The 17,756-nt window shown below is 38.8% G+C and overlaps 1 long non-coding RNA gene across 2 annotated transcripts; it reads left to right on the top strand.

The window, feature by feature from the left end:
* The first annotated feature begins 7,298 nt into the window (after nt 1-7,298).
* Nucleotides 7,299-17,513, top strand: LOC122211065. Of its 2 annotated transcripts, none has more exons than XR_006198460.1 (3): nt 7,299-7,393; nt 13,122-13,278; nt 17,411-17,513. It is a non-coding gene; the product is annotated as an uncharacterized LOC122211065 (long non-coding RNA). The 2 variants fall into 2 exon arrangements; XR_006198461.1 differs by lacking the exon at nt 17,411-17,513 and adding an exon at nt 14,145-14,239.
* Nucleotides 17,514-17,756: the final 243 nt, after the last annotated feature.

Here is a 17,756-nt window from a genome sequence, read left to right as displayed (position 1 = left end):
TCTTGCATCAGGCTCTGTGCTGACAGCTCGGAGCCTGGAGCCTGCTTCAGATTGTGTGTCTCCCTCTCTCTCTGCCCATCTCCTGCTCGCACTCTGTTTCTCTATAAAATAAATAAACACTAAAAAAATTTTTTTAATTAAAAAAAAAAAAAAAGAAAAAGGCCTATGTCACTTAAATGCTAAAGGAGCAATGGCTCTCCCTCTAGGAGGCAGGACATGGTCTCTTGCACAGAGCAGAAGAAGCAATCCTTGAAATAGCAACTGAAGAGAATACTGACAGCTGTTAAGAAACAGCTCATGGATTGGAAAAACAAATATTGTTAAAATGTTGACACTACTGAAACCAATCTATGCATTCAATACAATCCCTATCAAAATAACACCAGAATTCTTCACGAAGCTAGAACAAACAATCCTAAAATTTATATGGAACCACCAAAGACCTTGAATAACCAAAGTAGTGTTGAAAAAGAAAACCAAAGCTGGAGGCATCACAATCCTGGACTTTAGCCTATATTACAAAACTGTAATCATAAAGACAGTATGGTATTGGCACAAAAACAGACACTCATATTAGTGGCATAGAATAGGGAACCCAGAAATGGACCCACAAACATATGGTCAACTAATCTTCGACAAAGCAAGAAAGAGTATCCAATGAAAAAAAGACAGTCTCTTTAGCAAATGGTGCTGGGAGAACTGGACAGTGACATGTAGAAGAATGAAATGGCCCACTTTCTTACACCATATACAAAAATATGAAAGGCCTAAATGTGGGACAGAAAGCCATAAAAATCATACTGGAGAAAACAGGCAGCAACATCTTTGACCTTGGCCACAGCAACTTCTTACTTTACATGTCTCTGGAGGCAAGGGAAACGGAAGCAAAAATGAACTATTGGGACCTCATCAAGATAAAAAAGCTTCTGCACAGCAAAGGAAACAATCAACAAACTAAAAGGCAACCGACAGAATGGGAGAAGATAACTGCAAATGACATATCAGCTAAAGGGTTAGTATTAAAAATCTATAAAGAACTTACCAAATTCAATACCCAAAAAACAAATAATCCAGTGAAGGAATGGGCAGAAGACATGAACAGACAGACACTTTTCCAAAGAAGACATCCAAATAGCTAACAGACACATAAAAAAATGCTCAGCATCACTCATCCTCAGGGAAATACAAATCAAAACCACAATGAGATACCACCTCACACCTGTCAGAATGGCTAAAATTAACAACGCGGAAAACAACAGATGTTGTCAAGGATGCAGAGAAAGGGAAACCCTTTTGCATTGTTGTTGGGAGAACAAATTGGTGCAGCGACTCTGGAAAACAGTATGGAGATTCCTTAAAAAATTAAAAATAGAACTATTCTATGACCCAACAATTGCACTACTAGTGATTTATACAAAGGATACAAAAATGCTTATTTGAAGTGGCACATAGACCCCAATGTTTATACAAGTGCTATAAACAATAGCCAAAGTATGGAAAGAGCCCAAATATATATATATTATATATTATATTATATATATATAACATAATATATAATATATATATATATAATATAAAATATATATAAGCATATATACTTATATATATGTATATATGTATATATATATACACACATATATATGTGTATATATACACATATATATGTATGTATATATATATACATGTGATATATATATATATACATGTGATATATATATACACATATATATGTATACACACACAATGGAATACTACTTGGTGATGAAAAATAATGAAATCTTACCATTTGCAACAATGTGGATAGAACTAGAGTGTATTATGTTAAGTGAAATAAGTCAGTCAGAGAAAGACAGATATCATATGATTTCACTCATACGTGGAATTTAAGAAACAAAACAGATGAACATAGGGGAAGGGAAGGAAAAATAAGATAAAAACCGACAGGGAGGCAAACCATAAGAGACTCTTAAATACAGAGAACAAACTGAGGGTTGCCAGAGGGCAGGTGGGTGGAAGGATGTGCTAAATGGGTGATGGGCATTAAGGAGGGCACTTGTTGGGATGAGCACTGGGTGTCATATGTAAGAGATGAATCACTGGGTTTTACTCCCAAAGCCATGACTACACTGTATGTTAACTAACTTGAGTTTAAATTTAATAAAATAATAATAAAAAAGCAAAAAAATAAATAAAATAAAAATAGCTCTTTTGCCAAAAAGAAAAAGAAAAGAAAAAAAGAAAAAGAAAAGGAAAAAGAAAAGAAAAAGAAAAACACTAAAGAGTGTGAGCCACCCAGGACCCACAGGAAGGGAGCAGGACTGAGTACTATGGAGTCCCATATTGGAATCCTCCTCCATTCTGATTGCCTCCAAGTTAAGTGACAGGAAAATAAGGATCACACAAGAATAGAATTATTTAAGAAGTATAGGGGTGTGTGAAAGATTTCAGTCCAAAACTGACCTACTTCAGGAAGTCTTCTTAGATTAATCTCATCCAATTTCCCACATGTAATAGGGATCAATTAGTTTGTGGTTTACTCTTTCGTTCAACCCAACATTTAATGACAGTTGACAATTTCGACTATTGATTACTCTTGCTTTAAACCCCTTAGGAGTGTAATGAAGGGAGTTATATACAGCCAGGCTGCTGTGCATCTCAGCTTTATCCTTTGAAAGCCCAATTTCCCTTTAGCATATGATATATTTTGTATGTACTTGTTCATCTTCATCCCCATTATTTTATTCATTCATTCCTTAATCCATTCATTCCTTATCTACTTTTTGAGTACTCACTAGGGGCCAGATCTTGTATTTGGTGTTGAGGTTGTCATGGAGACTGATGGACCCAGTTACTTTTCTCTCCACGTGCTCAGCCCAGCTCTGCCAGCCATCTCATAAGCCAGCCCACCTGTTTTCTCCCAACTGTATTTCATAGTTCATGGGCTCAGTGAAGGTTATGCCTGGCTCTGCCAACACTCCATGACCTAGACAGCTCATGGTTTATTGATGCACATGTGGGTGTTGTTATATTATTCTCTGGACTTTAAACTATTTTTCTAAATTGACAAAAAATATTTCATAAACTTACATACATGTTGGTTATCTTTATAGTCAACTAGACTGTAAAATGTCTTGAGCACAAGTACTATAAAGAATGTCTTTTAATTCCTCCTGCACTAGTATAGGGCTTTGGATAGTTAATATATGCTAGTTAGTTGAATAAATAAATAAATAAGCCTCACATATAGTACCTGTGAGTCTGTAGTTAAAAAGGCCATTTGAACCCAATGAGGTTTCTCTTGAGAGGCTGTGAAAACTTGCATCTGTACATTCTGACTCTACTGGGCACTCAAATTAAGGAGAAAACATGTGTTGGAGTTAATTACCTTCCTTTTTTCTTGTACTTCATTTCAGCTGCCAAATTCTATGATATCAAAGACATGATGAGGCTAGAGGAAGTCTGCAATGACAGACACAGCAACAGTGTCATGATTCTACTGGATCCTTTTTCTAAACTGCTTTCTGATATTGTAGTGTTCTGTTCATGATGCTTCATGGAATCTCCTGCTCCAAGATCCCAGAGTTTCCTTTAATTCTTAGAATAAATCTTTAATCTAGTTCCTGCTTGTGCAAGCCTGGGTTATTACTGTTCCATGCCTGCATTTTTTTTTTTTCATGAAGATTCAGAGAGTTTCCTAGAAACAGAGAATTAAAGTGGAAGCTGAGACCTCAGCTCAACTTTGAGGTCCTAGAAATCTAGATGGAGGTAAAACTAACTATACCCCTGTGTATCAGTTAGGGTTCTCCAGAGGAGCAGAACCGAAAATATGTACATACATGGAAAGAGATTTATTATAAGGAATTGGCTCATGTGATTATGAAGACTGGCAAATCCAAATCTGCAGTGTGAGTCAGCAGCCTGGAGACCCAGGAGAGTCAATGGTGCAGATGAAATCCAAAGGTGCTCACCTGGAGAATTCTCTCCTGCTAGGGAAGGTTGGCCTTTTTGTTCTATTCAGGCCTTCAACTGATTGGATAAGGCCCACCCACATTATAGAGGGCAATCTGCTCACTGAAAGTTCACCAAAATGTTAATCCCATTCAAAAATACCCTCCAAGTTGACACATACAACTAACCATTACACACTACATGGTGCCAAACAAGAAGAGTCCCCCCAGACAGAAGGATCAGTCAGAGATGGCTCTAGTGTCTGGTATCCAGGGTGGAGAGGGAGGCATGGAAACAGAACAAATGTGTGCAAGTGTGTACAAGCTTGATGCTGCTGTGAGGTGCTCAGCGTCTGTGGACACCCTCAGCTTCAACTTTGCGGCAGACCAGGAAACTAGTTCCTGAGGCCAAGCCCAAACACCATAGTTTGTTCCTGAGTGAGAGAATGAGGCTGCATTTTGCTACTGCTCTTTTCTTAGCTTCCCAATGAGTTGGTGAGGATGTTAGGCAGAGATCTCAGTTTAAGACTGCCTGAATGCATTCTCAATGACGGTCACCTCAGGTCACCTGAGCAGTAGCCCAGAGGAAATATTCAATTTAAGCAAATGTATCAGACATGGGTTTCCCTTTATCAATCCATGCTGACTGACCTTTAATGAATTAGAGAGAAATCCATTCCACATTGCCTGAATAAAGATGTAAGGCTGATGCATAAATCTCGACTTTAAGAAGAGGTAAATTCAAACCAGAGTTAGGAGCTCGTGCCTTTTGAGGCCATAGCAAGGATATTAATGACTCATAGTTATGTAATTATTTGACCCCATTTATATCCCAAGAACTTTAAATTCCATTTCTACTGCTTTTGTGTATCAACACAGACTGAGTTTGGAGTATTAGTGAAACCCACTGCTTCCCATCACTGTCTTGTTCCGAGTTCTTCACTGCATTTCTTTGTAGGACAGAAGTCTTTGACTTCCTTTGTTCTTTTGTTTATTTGTATTCATTTGGTGGAAGAATAACTCATTCATCCTCTGCTGAGCCAGTCTGACTGAAAAAAGAAATTCAGACTGTTTTCAGTCTGTTCCTTTTAAAACTGTCCCCTTCATCCCGATTTTGCTCTCAAGAGATATGACCATTGTGGAAATTAAATTATAATTAGGGTCAGGGACTTTGAAATAATGACCCCCAGACTGACCTTTCTCCCTGTACTCTTAAGTGTCTCCTGGCAGCACACCCAGTGTTGGGTTCAGGGCCATTTTAAACCTGTTTCCAGAATTGCCACCTGACACTTCACCGTCACACAATACTTTGCCTTAGTAAATGCATCTGTTATATGGTATAGCACTAAATGCTTTCCTGAAATCCAGATAAATTATGTCTGCTGATTTGGTAATGTGGCCCAAGAATTCAATTTAGCTGAATTTATCAGACATGGCCTTTCCTTTATCAATCCATGCTGACCGACCTTTAATAAATTAGAGATAAATCCATTCCGTATTGGTGAATGTACAATCTGAGTGGAAAAGTAATCAGCACCGGATCTACAAACATGCCCCTGCCTAATTTCCTGCCCTTAATGTGCTCCAGTCTGTGACAGGGCTCAGGGAAGCTCATTCAAATTGCTTCATACTCCTGAAGAGTCAAGTGGGATGTGAAGTTGGAGGAAATGTAAGGTTCTTTATGACTGAGAGGTGCACGGGGTGGGAACATGGCTTAGTCAACTGGGTGGGCTTTGTGAGGCTTGGTTGCTAGGAAAGGTGGCTGTGTGGTTTTAAGGCACTTCTTCCCCATCTCTGGGCTTCTGTTTCCTCCCGGGGAGAGGTGATCTCTAAGGCCCCTTTCCTCTCTTAAAAACTTCCACCTATAGGGAAACAAAGCAGGGAACAATTGCTCATACTCCATAGTTAAAGGAGACTGGCATTAAGACTGGCCTGATGTTCACCTGGGATCCTGAATGGGATGAAACTAATGGGAACATGATGAAATGGATCCAGTTTTGAAGCTCAGAGGGCTTCAGGAGCAACATTAGAGTTCCCTTTTATCCCAGAAGACTTATTAGTAGAAGTGAAACTTGAAAAAAGTGCCAGAGTTGTTCTCTGTAATCTTTGTCCTGGTAATGCTCTGTTTAAATTTCAATGCGTTTAAGATATTGACACCTGCCTAGAGAAAAAAAAACAACTTATACTCGAATTTGGCAGATGAAATGCTGAAATAACTTCGCAATAGTACAAAATTCTGCACATATTCTGAGATTCACAATCCTGTTCAGATCCCATTCAGGATCTGAAAAGTCCTACAAGAGAGGAGTCTGTTTAAGTCTGTTTAACTCTATATTACTCAGCACTTTGCAAACTTATTTGTATGGGGACCCATTTTATTTGCTTGTTTTTCTTAAGTGAAATGCCTATTAAAATCACTCAGAGCTGGGGTGCCTGGGTGGCTCAGTCGGTTAAGCGGCCGACTTCGGCTCAGGTGATGATCTCACAGTCTGTGAGTTCAAGCCCCGCATCGGGCTCTGTGCTGCCAGCTCAGAGCCTGGAGCCTGTTTCAGATTCTGTGTCTCCCTCTCTCTGACCCTCCCCTGTTCATGCTCTGTCTCTCCCTGTCTCAAAAATAAATAAAATGTTAAAAAAAAATAAAATAAATTAAAATCACTCAGAGCTAATAATATTCCATATAGCACACTTGGAAATGTTCATCTAATCTTTCCGTGGACCCTCCTGTCTGCTGTGTGTCATGGCCTTAAAGACAGTTTTCATTCACTCTTCCTAGCAAGTGTCCATCTCTGAAGTGAGCTTCAAGGTGAATTCATCTTCAGTTCCTTTGAAAAGATGTTTTCCAATCTGGCTGCACATTCTTATTGGTGGCATCTACAAAAACTTGCCAAATGGGAAAATCCTTGCTTTAGCTACTTTTGAGTTGCCCTTGGAAGCTTTTAAGATTTAAAAATATGGATTTGGTATATAAATAATGGAAAGGTAAACATTTCTTTATTTAAAAACCAAGGGCTCTTGGGGCACCTGTGTGGCTCAGTCGGTTGGGCGTCCGACTTCAGCTCAGGTCATGATCTCGCGATCCGTGGGTTCGAGCCCCACATCGGACTCTGTGCTGACAGCTCAGAACCTGGGCCTGCTTTGGATTCTGTGTCTCCTTCTTTCTCTGCCATCCCCTGCTCACGCTCTGTCTCTCTCTCAAAAATAAATAAACATTAAAAAAATTAAAAAAAAAACCAACGTCTCTTTAATAAAAAGTTTCCTAGAGCCCCAATTTATTTGGGAAAGATGACGGTGGCAGAGACAGCCATGTTTGGATTGATAACACTGAGGAGTCCTGGATACATTGTGTCTTACAGTAGCTGAGCATTAGAAATGCTGGATGTGCCCTGGGGATGCCAGGCTGGTGTGTGCTACATCGAGGCTGAAACCCAGAATGCTGCACTGAAAAGGTGAGAATGATCCCCTTAAGCTGGTCCTGGCATCCTCAATAATTGCTAACAGACCTCCCTTCTCCTTACTTCTTTTCACCCCCTACCTCAACTCTTAGCATGCTAACAGCATACTTTATTTCTGAGTTATTAAAAATTACATATTTCTTATATTGATTCTTGACAGTTGCCAGTGGACTTGTAATGGTTTCCAGGTCTGGGGTTTCAAATATTTTGATCTCCCTTTTGATATTTTAATCATTCTTCTATCCCTTCCTCCTTCTCTTCCCTGCTGATTTGCCTTGCCTTCAGAATTTCTCAAAGCAGCTGTGAGGACTCTAGCTCCATTTTTCTTGTTAAATATTTATTTACATTCTTAAGGGAAATCGCCAACAAGGAGATAGGCATCACAGTGTCTACACTTCTCTGAGCTGCTTTGAACAATTGCTGTTCACAACAGAGCTACATGTCCATGAACTCCCTGAGGACATAGTTTTTGGGTGTGGCTTGTCCTCTCTTATTCTCAGGTGATGCTGGGACATATTAAAAGCTTAGCATCAAACCCCAAACAAATCATAGGATAAAATGATAGATTATAGAAATGAATGAATGCAGTGAATTCATTCTAAGCAACATGGGAAAAATGGAATTGGCGTTGCTGTATGGCTAAGTGAACCAAACCCAGGAAAACTGAGATGTGAGCTCCATACAGTCAGAGAATCTATTTGTTTAATGTTGTATCCTTAGTGCCTGGTGCAGCTTAAAGCTAATAATAGGCCCTATATGTAGAAGTATGGGTTTCCTTCTTCATGATTCTAATGAACAATCAGATTTTGGGACAAATTTAGTAAGTAAAATCTAACAGACATTCTCCACACTTCTCCTAAATGACTTTCCAACTCTTAGCACCATTTAGCAGTTTCCTTCTTTAGCTCAAGAAAATATTCTAGAATTTCTCCCTTTAAGAATGCATATTCTAGGGGTGCCTGGGTGGCTCAGTTGGTTAAGCTCCAACTTGGCTCAGGTCATGATCTCATGGTTCATTGGTTTGAGCCCTGCATCGGTTTCTGTGCTGACAGCTCAGAGCCTGGAGCCTGCTTCGGATTCTGTGTCTCCCTGTCTCTCTCTCTGCCCCTCCCCTGCTCACACTCTCTCTCTTTCAAAAATAAACAAATGTTAAAAAAATTAAAAAAAAAAAGAATACATATTCTAAATATACAGATCCATAGAATGTTTGAACCTTAGAGTCCACTGGGTTCAATGCTTTAGTTTTGCAGTGCCACAATGGTGCCCTCAGAAGTGAAATGCTCTCCCCAGGAGGCTCCACAGAGTACTGGGTGAGCACTCTATCCATGAAATGAGCATTCATTGTGAGTCCTTGGCCCTATCCAAGACCAGGAACAGCCTCAGGATTTGGAGAAGAAGGTTATAGTAGATTGTCTCACTGGTCTCCAGCTATTCAAACATCCCTATGTTAAAGTTTATTTATTTTGAGAGAAAGAGAGAGAGAGAGAGAGAGAGAGAGAGAGAACACACACAAGTGGGGGAGGGGCAGAGAGAGAGAGAGGGGGGGGGGAAATCCCAAGCAGGCTCTGCGCTATCAGTACAGAGCCCAACATGGGGCTTGATCTCACGAACCATAAGATCATGACGTGAACCAAAATCAAGAGTCAGACACTTAACTGACCGAGTCACTTGGTGCCCCCAAACAACCCTATGTTAGATTTATACATCCAGGCCTTTTGTTATGTGGCTCTCCTTCCTCCCACTAGAGGGAGAGTATATTTCCCTGCTCCCTGACTTTGAATTTGGCCATATGACTTGCCTTGGCCCATAGGATATGACAGGAAGTGATGTGGGAAGAGGCTTGAAATGTGTATTTGGTTTGCTCTCTTGAACTTCTTTCATTTGCCATGAAGACAGACCCCAGGTAGTTGCTGTTCCCACACATGAAAAAGGATATGAGTGGCATACCTGAACCAGTCCTAAGACTAGAGTCAACCCAGCAAAGTCACACCTCAAAGTACAGCCACTCAGCCAGCTGAGCTCAGATTAAATTAGCTGAAACATGGTCTACCTACCAATCCATGAGGTCCTGGATTTCGAGGCTATTTGTTATGCAGCATTAACTAACTACTACAGATGGCAACATGGGTGAACAAGTTCTGGAAATGCATGGAAAAAGGAGAATCTCGGACAATATGGCTTTACCACCCCAAATCTTTGACCACCACATGATTAGCAGAGGCTTTGTAAGGAAGCAAATGAACGAGTAGTATGGGTAGAGGTGGGCTAGAAATTGGAAAGGAAGGCAATGGGGCTTTGCAACACTTAAAGCAATCAAAATAAACAGTTGTGAAACCAGGAAAAGGCAATCCCCAGCACAGGGGTCTGCTGCTGGGCTGCCTCAGCTTTGGTACATTTAATCTATCGCATTAACACAGCTTTTAGAGTTATAGTCCCTCAAAAGGATTTGGACTCCATTTCTATTGCAGTTGCCAGGGCCTAAAACTGTCAATTAGAAAACCATTTACCAAGTAAACTGCTCCACTGGCTGTCACGTGAAAGTCATTACTCCAACCTGAATTTTGGCCCTTTCTCTGCACAGAGATCCAAACTCTCCAAATCTGCTTCACCCTCCAAATCACATTCCCAGAGCATGCTAAAGAAGGGAATTCACTTTGAAATAGTGTGCAACTATGCAAACATTAGTCCTCATGGCTTTGTCTCAGAGAAGGTGTGACACAGAGGTTCAGTTTGGCATGCAGTTGAGCAAACCTTCTCTATGCTTTTCTTGACTATTTTCTTTCATTCTCAGTTTTAGTTTCTTGTTAACTTAATAAAGCAGGTTGAAATGGCCCTCCTAGTCTTCCCATAACATTACAGTCATGCATCTTGTTGATGAAAGAGCAACAAACACAGGTCCTTTCTGAACATGGGCCCTTCTAGTCTGGGATGCAGAGGACAATAGTTTATTCCCTACGCCACTTCCCTGAAATGTGTCACTCCCAGGGAGAAGGGAAGTTAACATTCGCCAAATGCTTCTGCCTATGTCACCTCATCTCAACCTCCCATCTTATGTGAATTTGCCTGAGAGGTGGGCCCATTAGATCCATTTCACAGAGGAAAAAACTAAGGTGATAAGATAGAGCTGGGATTCTAACACAGCCTGTCTCATTTGAAAGCCAGCTGCCCTCCTCTTTACTCAGTGCTGTTTGGAGAAAGGAAGGTTCTGCAGACCTGTGTCCATGTAGTAGTAGACTAGACCCCCTACCTCTAGACCTGGATTTGGGCATAGCAAACTCAGCACAGTTATTTTTCACTGCTTGAAAGGGTACCCTGCTTGAAGACAGTCGTCATATTAAACTTTAGAGGCACCATATGTTGTGTTGTACCTGCCAATCTCCTTGCTTCTGCTCTTGCCTCCCTAATGTTCACTGCTCAAAAAGCAACACAGGAGTCAGCAGGATGTTTTAAACATGTCAGTCAGATCACCACATCCGCCTTGCCCCCCCCCCCCCCCCACACCCCGCTACTTAAAACCTTCTGAGATGTTCTCATCTCACTAGGGTCATATCCAAAGTCCAGATCTTAACCTACCAGGTCTTACATGATCCAGCCCCTGCTACCCCCAACCTCATCTTGCACCCACAGCCCACCCACTTATTCATCAGGCATTGGTTGCTTCTATTCCTGGAACATGCCAGCTTGCTCCTGGCTCAAGGCTTTTACAGTGGCTGTTCCCTCTGTCTAGAATATTCTTATCCTAGATCTTTGCTTAGGTGGGCTTTTCCAGTCCATGAATTCTCTCCTCAGGAAGACCTTCCTCTACTACCTTGGCTAAAGTACATCTTCCTGTTTGCTCCATCCTACTCCATCAGACTCATGATGTAATTTAATTTCTTTCACAGACCATATAATTCTCTGAATGTCTCATAGTTATTCATTTACTTGTGTACTTTCATAGCATCTATCTCCTCTCACCAGAGTATGGGCTATTTGACACAGGGCAGACCTAGCAGACCTATTTCAGACTTGCTCATGGCTACATCCCCAATGCATGTGACAGTGCTTGGGGCATGGAAGGTGTTCATAAGAATGCATTGAGCAAAGAGAAATGTTTGGATGTACTTTGTACCTAGCTTATTGTATTACTGTTAATTTTAATTTTAAGGCTTAATCCAGTTACCCTTTTAGCTAGAAACATAATAATCTTACTTTCAAACTATTAAAGAGAATATGGATAAATGTGGGAGCCTGGAGCAGTTATTTAGCCTTGTGAGGGCTCAAACTCTGCTGCCTTGTCCATTGTTATACCCATGCCTAGCACAGTGCCTGGCACATGCATGGTAAGAGAAAGAGGAAGTTCAAGGATGAATGGGGTTCTTAATGGTCCCTATATATTGTCAGGAATGGAACTTTAGAGGAAGAAGAAAGGGATTTTAAATAAAAATGAATGAGGGCAGTATATCTCTTTCTCTCTGTGCTCTCTTTTTTCCATTTCATGATGAACTTGTAGTAAGATGATGCTGGAGCAGGAAGGTGCTCTCAGCTTGGAAGTCCAGGCACAGTTAGCATGGAGCCCCAAAACAGGAAACCTGGAACAGACCTCTTTGTTTTGCCTCTTCTCTGGGCCAGGTGCTAAAGAAGCAAGAGGAGTCCTTGAGAATCTCACAGGGTAGGAAGCCAGAGGGAGATTTGGGAATGAAGCTCCCATCTGAAGTGAATTTTCCCAGAGTATCTTTGAATATATAGTTTTAGAAGCCTGGTGGAGGAGTTGAAAATTAAATGGGCACTTAGTTTAGAGTTTTTGACTATAGATTTTCACCTTTGTTTATTGACAAAAATGGTACTTGAAAGCCATCAGTGTGAGCTTTCTCAAATATTTTTTCTCTTGGCGAACGACACTATCTGTTGGATTCATAAGCAGCATAGAAAGAGAAACAAAGCATAAGCAGTATTAATAGGACACTGAGTTAGTTAGCTATCTTGGAACTTTAGAGAAAAATTATTTCCAAGGAGAGAATACTGGATAAGTTTTCAGGATCTATTATTTTAGCTTTGAAGAAAAAAAGACCAAAACTTATGAGTACATATGTAAAAAGGACTCAGGAATAGATACTTTATTTTCCAGATTTTTTTCTACTGTTAAAAAGGTATGTTTTTGTGATTGGAGAGCTTTAAATTGATTTTCACTAGAATGATAAAATGGTCTAAGCTCAGATGAAAAGTGTAAGGGGTTTGGGATGAGAGTCTCCTTATGAACACAGTGTTCATTTTCTCGTGCATTAAGAGTAAGATCAAATAGATCTAAATTAGAATATATAATTCTAGAATATATATAGAATATATATAGAATATATATATAGAATATATATAGAATATATATATAGATTATATATATAGAATATATATAGAATATATATATAGAATATATATATTAGAATATTTTCTCATCTAATATAACGGATATAACAGAGTGAGAAATTAGAATAAATTGCTAACATATAAAACAGATTGGTTTTAATTTAGAAGCTGTATAAGAAAAAACATTCTTGTGAAAAACCAAAGATAACTGAACAACATCAGTTATTAAACAAGACATAGTATTAGCAAAATGTGCCAGTTTTTTTCCAGGGTATTAGAATGATTCTTCCAGTGTCATGATTACTTTCTCTAGCAGTCCCATACTACAAGTGTATATTTAAATGGAAACATACTATAATGATAGACTCTTTTTCTGTTTTAGGTTGCTAGACATTTGGGAGTCAATCTCCCAAGTGTCCACAATGACCCAACTGAAATAGTGGACCACAAAGTGGAATGACAGAAGATTTCTTACTCTTGGGTATGTGGGTAAAAACTGGGCTACAGTCACCTTCTGCTAAAGCCAAGACGAACTGGAGGTAAATTTCCACCAGTGGATGGTCTCATCTCTACTACAATGTTTTGTTGATGCATTATCTTGACTATTTATACTACTATGTAGTTGATTAGGTAAACAAGACGTTAGCAGCAAGACCTAGGATTATATCCTAGTCTTATGTCCTGACTCATGAACTCTTCTCAACATAGACCAGATAAGGAATGGGATGATTTTATTAAGAAAATATTGTTTTTTTTAAAAAAAACCTGACATTTATGCTATATGTATTAGCATTAAAAGTACATACAATTAATAAAAACAACCTGACACCGTAATTAGATTGAGTTTAATTTTTTAAAGATTTTTTTTAATTAATGTTTTTTATATATTTTGAGAGACAGAGAAAGAGTGTGATCAGGGAAAGGGCAGAGAGAGAGAGAGAGAGAGAGAGAGAGAGAGAGAGAGAGAGAGAGAATCCCAAGCAGGCTCCACACTGTCAGCACAGAACCCGATATGGGGCTCAAACCCATGAACTGCAAGATCATGACCTGAGCCCAAATTAAGAGTCAGATGCTCAACTGACTGGGCCACCCAGGCACACTCAAGGCTGAGTTTAATTTAATCTTTACTCTAGGAATAAGAAGATACTTCTTGGGGTTTTTAAGGGTTTTCATTATAAGAGAAACCCTGTGTAAAAATGTTCTATTTCTTTGGAAAGCTCTGATTCCATGAAGCCTGAAGGGGGTTGACAAGCTGCAGATCACCCCTCTATAGGGGTATAAGTATTCCAAGAATACTCACTTGGAATAAAACTAATGTTGTGTTGATTCCAACTTTAGGCAACTAAATCTATCTTCCTTGATATCAACTACTCTATGTATTTAGAATTTGTTCATAATCTTTAAGCTGTCAAGGGTGAAAAAAGGAAGCCTGAGCAGAAGTGGAGTCTTTCCATAATGCCCTTTGGGAGACAGGGTAGTATGAAGAAGTCAAGTCAGGCAGCACTGGTAAGATTCCAGACACACTGCTTACCACCTATGTGACATGAGCAAGTTACTAGTTTCTCTGTGTCTCTGTTTCCTCAATCATAAAACTGTGGACATAATATCATGCAGAGGTCTTATTAGGATTAGAAAGAGTACCAAATGCAAAGTTCCCTACATTGTCTTTGGCACTTGTGGAAACTACACACATTTTAGTTCTTTGGGTTTTGTGGCAAGTTTTTAATTTTGCCACTGTAGTGTGAAAGAAGCCATAGACAATACATAAATTAATGAACATGGCTGTGGTCCAATAAAATTTTATAGACATTATAATTTAAACTTCACATAGTGTCTACATGTCTTGATATATTATTTTTCTTTTGGTCTTTTCAACCATTTAGAAGTATAAAATATATCTTAGCTTATAAGCCATATACAAATATATGGATGCCTAATAAAGAAACACTTAGGACTAGGTGGTTCACAGATAAATTATACCAACAATTTAAAGAAGAGTTAACATGACTATTTTCAAACTCTTCCCCAAAACAGAATAGCAGGAAACACTTTTTAACTCAGCCCATGAAGTCAGAATTATCCTGACACCAAAGTTCAACAAAGACATTATAAGAAAAATAATCTCAAAATAAAGATTATGTGTAAAAAAATAAATAAAATAAAAACAGGTGGAAGGCTAAATTTAGCCCATTCTTCATAGTTTGCCTTCTTTCCCTCCAAATACTATAGAAGGTATAACGGAAATGGGGTACATCATCCTTATTTTCTAAGACTTTTTAGCTTGATAGGGATGTCTAGAATTACTCATAAAAGTGATTGAATAACTACAAAATAACATACAAATGAATAGAAATTAAAACAATGAAAATGGGTTAGGGAAACACTGAGGGCACAGGACATGAAAAGATCATTCATAAAGGTATTGTTGATCTCAAAGAATGGAAGAGATAGATTTCTATTGTTGTTGTTCATTCAATCATTTCTTTGTTTATAGGATTAGGCTTTGACCTTGGGCATCAAACAGGAACAGACTGAAAATGGCAGAAGGAAGACACAATTTATGGCTATAAAAAAAGCATGGAGATAAGCATGAAAGCTTTTGTGGGAAAACATAAAATAGACGAGAGACAGAGAACAAAAGTGCAGTATGGGGATGACAGGTAGTAGTTCAGTTAGAGTTAATTAGATCATGAAAGGTTTTGAAATCAGTGGAAAATGGTTAATCATGGATTGAAAACTGGAGGACAGTTTAAGTGTTTCTTCTGATTTCCAGTTGCATATATTCCTACTTTTTAAATGTTTATTTGTTTACTTTTGAGAGAGAGAGAGAGAGAGCAAGAGAGAGCAAGAGTGCACAAGTGGGGGAGGGGCAGAGAGAGAGAGAGAGGGAATCAGAATCTGAAGCAGGCTCCAGGCTCTGATGTGGGCCTTGAACCCACAAACTGTAGATCATGACCTGAGCCAAAGTCAGACACTTAACCCACTGAGCCACCCAGGCACCCTATTCCTACTAATTTTGACTATCTTGTTTTTATTTCTTTTTTAAGGTTATTTGTTTATTTTTAGAGAGAGAAGAGAGAGCAGGGGAGGGATAGAGAGAGAGATGGAGAGACAGAATCCCAAGCAAGCTCTGTGCTGTCAGTGTGGAGCCAGATGTGGGGCTCCATCTCACAAACTGTGAGATCATGACTTGAGCTGAAATCAAGAGTCAGACACTTAACTGATTGAGCCACCCAGGTGCCCCATATTTTGTTTTTATTTTTTACGTATTTATTATTTATACCTATCTTACTAACAAAACAAAACAAAACAAAACAAAACAAAACAAAACAAAACAAAAAACAATTGACTTGAGAGAGCTTGTGCATTTTCTCTCTCTGGGGATTGATTGATTACTCTGAACTGGTCTCCATATCCAGAAACTTGTCTAGCCAAATGGCCCATTATCTCTTGCAAAATAATTTAGATTAATTGTAATAATTATTTGTGGTGTGTTAAAATGAACACATTCTTTTAAATTTGGCTAGATGACTTTTTTCCTAATTGATGTATTGTCTACACACCAGGAACATCACATTTACAATTATTCCTATAAATCGCAAATAAGAACTGGGATGCCTGGGTGGCTCAGTCAGTTAAGCCTCAGACTTTGGCTCAGGCCATGATCTTGTGGTTTGTGAGTTCGAGGCCCATGTTGGGCTCTGTTGGCCCAGCTCAGAGCCTGGAGCCTGCTTCAGATTCTATGTCTGTCTGTCTGTCTGTCTGTCTCTCTCTCTCTCTGTCCCTCTCCTGGTTGTTCTCTCTCTCTCAAAAATAAAAATATACATTAAAAAATAAATCTCAAATAAGAACACCCAATCTGACCATGGGTGCTCTACTTCTGCCTTTTTTTCAGCTAGAAAAATCTATCCTTTCAAAATTTGCTGTTTTGAGTCTGGTTTCTATCTAATAAGGTACTTTACCCTCAGTCCAAGATCTGAGCTAATGATCTCTGAGATGTTACCAAAACCATTCTGGAATTCCAAGTATATAATGTCAGTCTTTCCATGGTCACTATGGAAACTATATCCTAGAAAAATGTAGTCACTTATTTCATTATGACCTATCCCTTATAAAATTAAATTGGCCATTTCTAATAAACTTAAGCTTTTAAAATTATTCCCTTACCAAATCATTGGTAATTGTATTCATTAATATTCTTACCATGACCAATAGTACAATTAATATGAAACCAAGGCAGACAGCTCTGGTATAGTGGGGATACTACTGGACTTGAAACTGGGACACTTGAGATCAAACCAGAATCTGCCATTTACTCTCCGACCTTGTTCAAGTCACATTCCCTTTCTGAAGCTCCATTTCCTCAAATGTAATTTGTGGGTAATAACATCTACCTCAACAGGACCCTTGTTAATATTTGATGAAATGGCAAATAATTAACCAAATGAGGCTACAAAATACGTATTCATTTGTAATTATGTCTCTAACTTTCTGCTACTGTGAGTGACTCAAGATAAGACAGGATAGCACAGTAAAGAAAATCAGTATAACTTCTTAAAACTCAGTTGAACCACAACTTTTGAACTCTTTCTCCCATCCAAACATTTATCAGAGCTAGTAAATTGCTACAACAGAAAGAACAAAATTTAACTTTATTTTTTTCTCTCTTAGCAAAATTTCCTTTTTGGAATTGATACTGACCGGCAGATATGTGTAGGCATGGAGACCACAGATACAGAGAGATTCACAAAACTGGACTTTCAGTTCTAGGTATTTGCAGATTAAATGGATTTTACTTTTTGTTTTCATTTATTCACTAAAAATCCAGAAAAAAAAATGCAAATAAACATTTGGAGCAATTTATGGTGGTATAATTATGGTACAAAGAGACCTAGGTCGGGGGAACACCCTTTATGGAAATCAGTTCAGCTCACTGGGTCATCTAACTTCCTCTTGGTAAATATTCATCTCTCAAAATCCTATCAGATTATTGATACATTTTTAAAAAATCCTTGTT

This window comes from Panthera leo, chromosome F2 (assembly GCF_018350215.1).
Source record: "Panthera leo isolate Ple1 chromosome F2, P.leo_Ple1_pat1.1, whole genome shotgun sequence".
Lineage (NCBI taxonomy): Eukaryota > Metazoa > Chordata > Mammalia > Carnivora > Felidae > Panthera > Panthera leo.
This window is presented reverse-complemented; position numbering and strand designations above follow the sequence as displayed.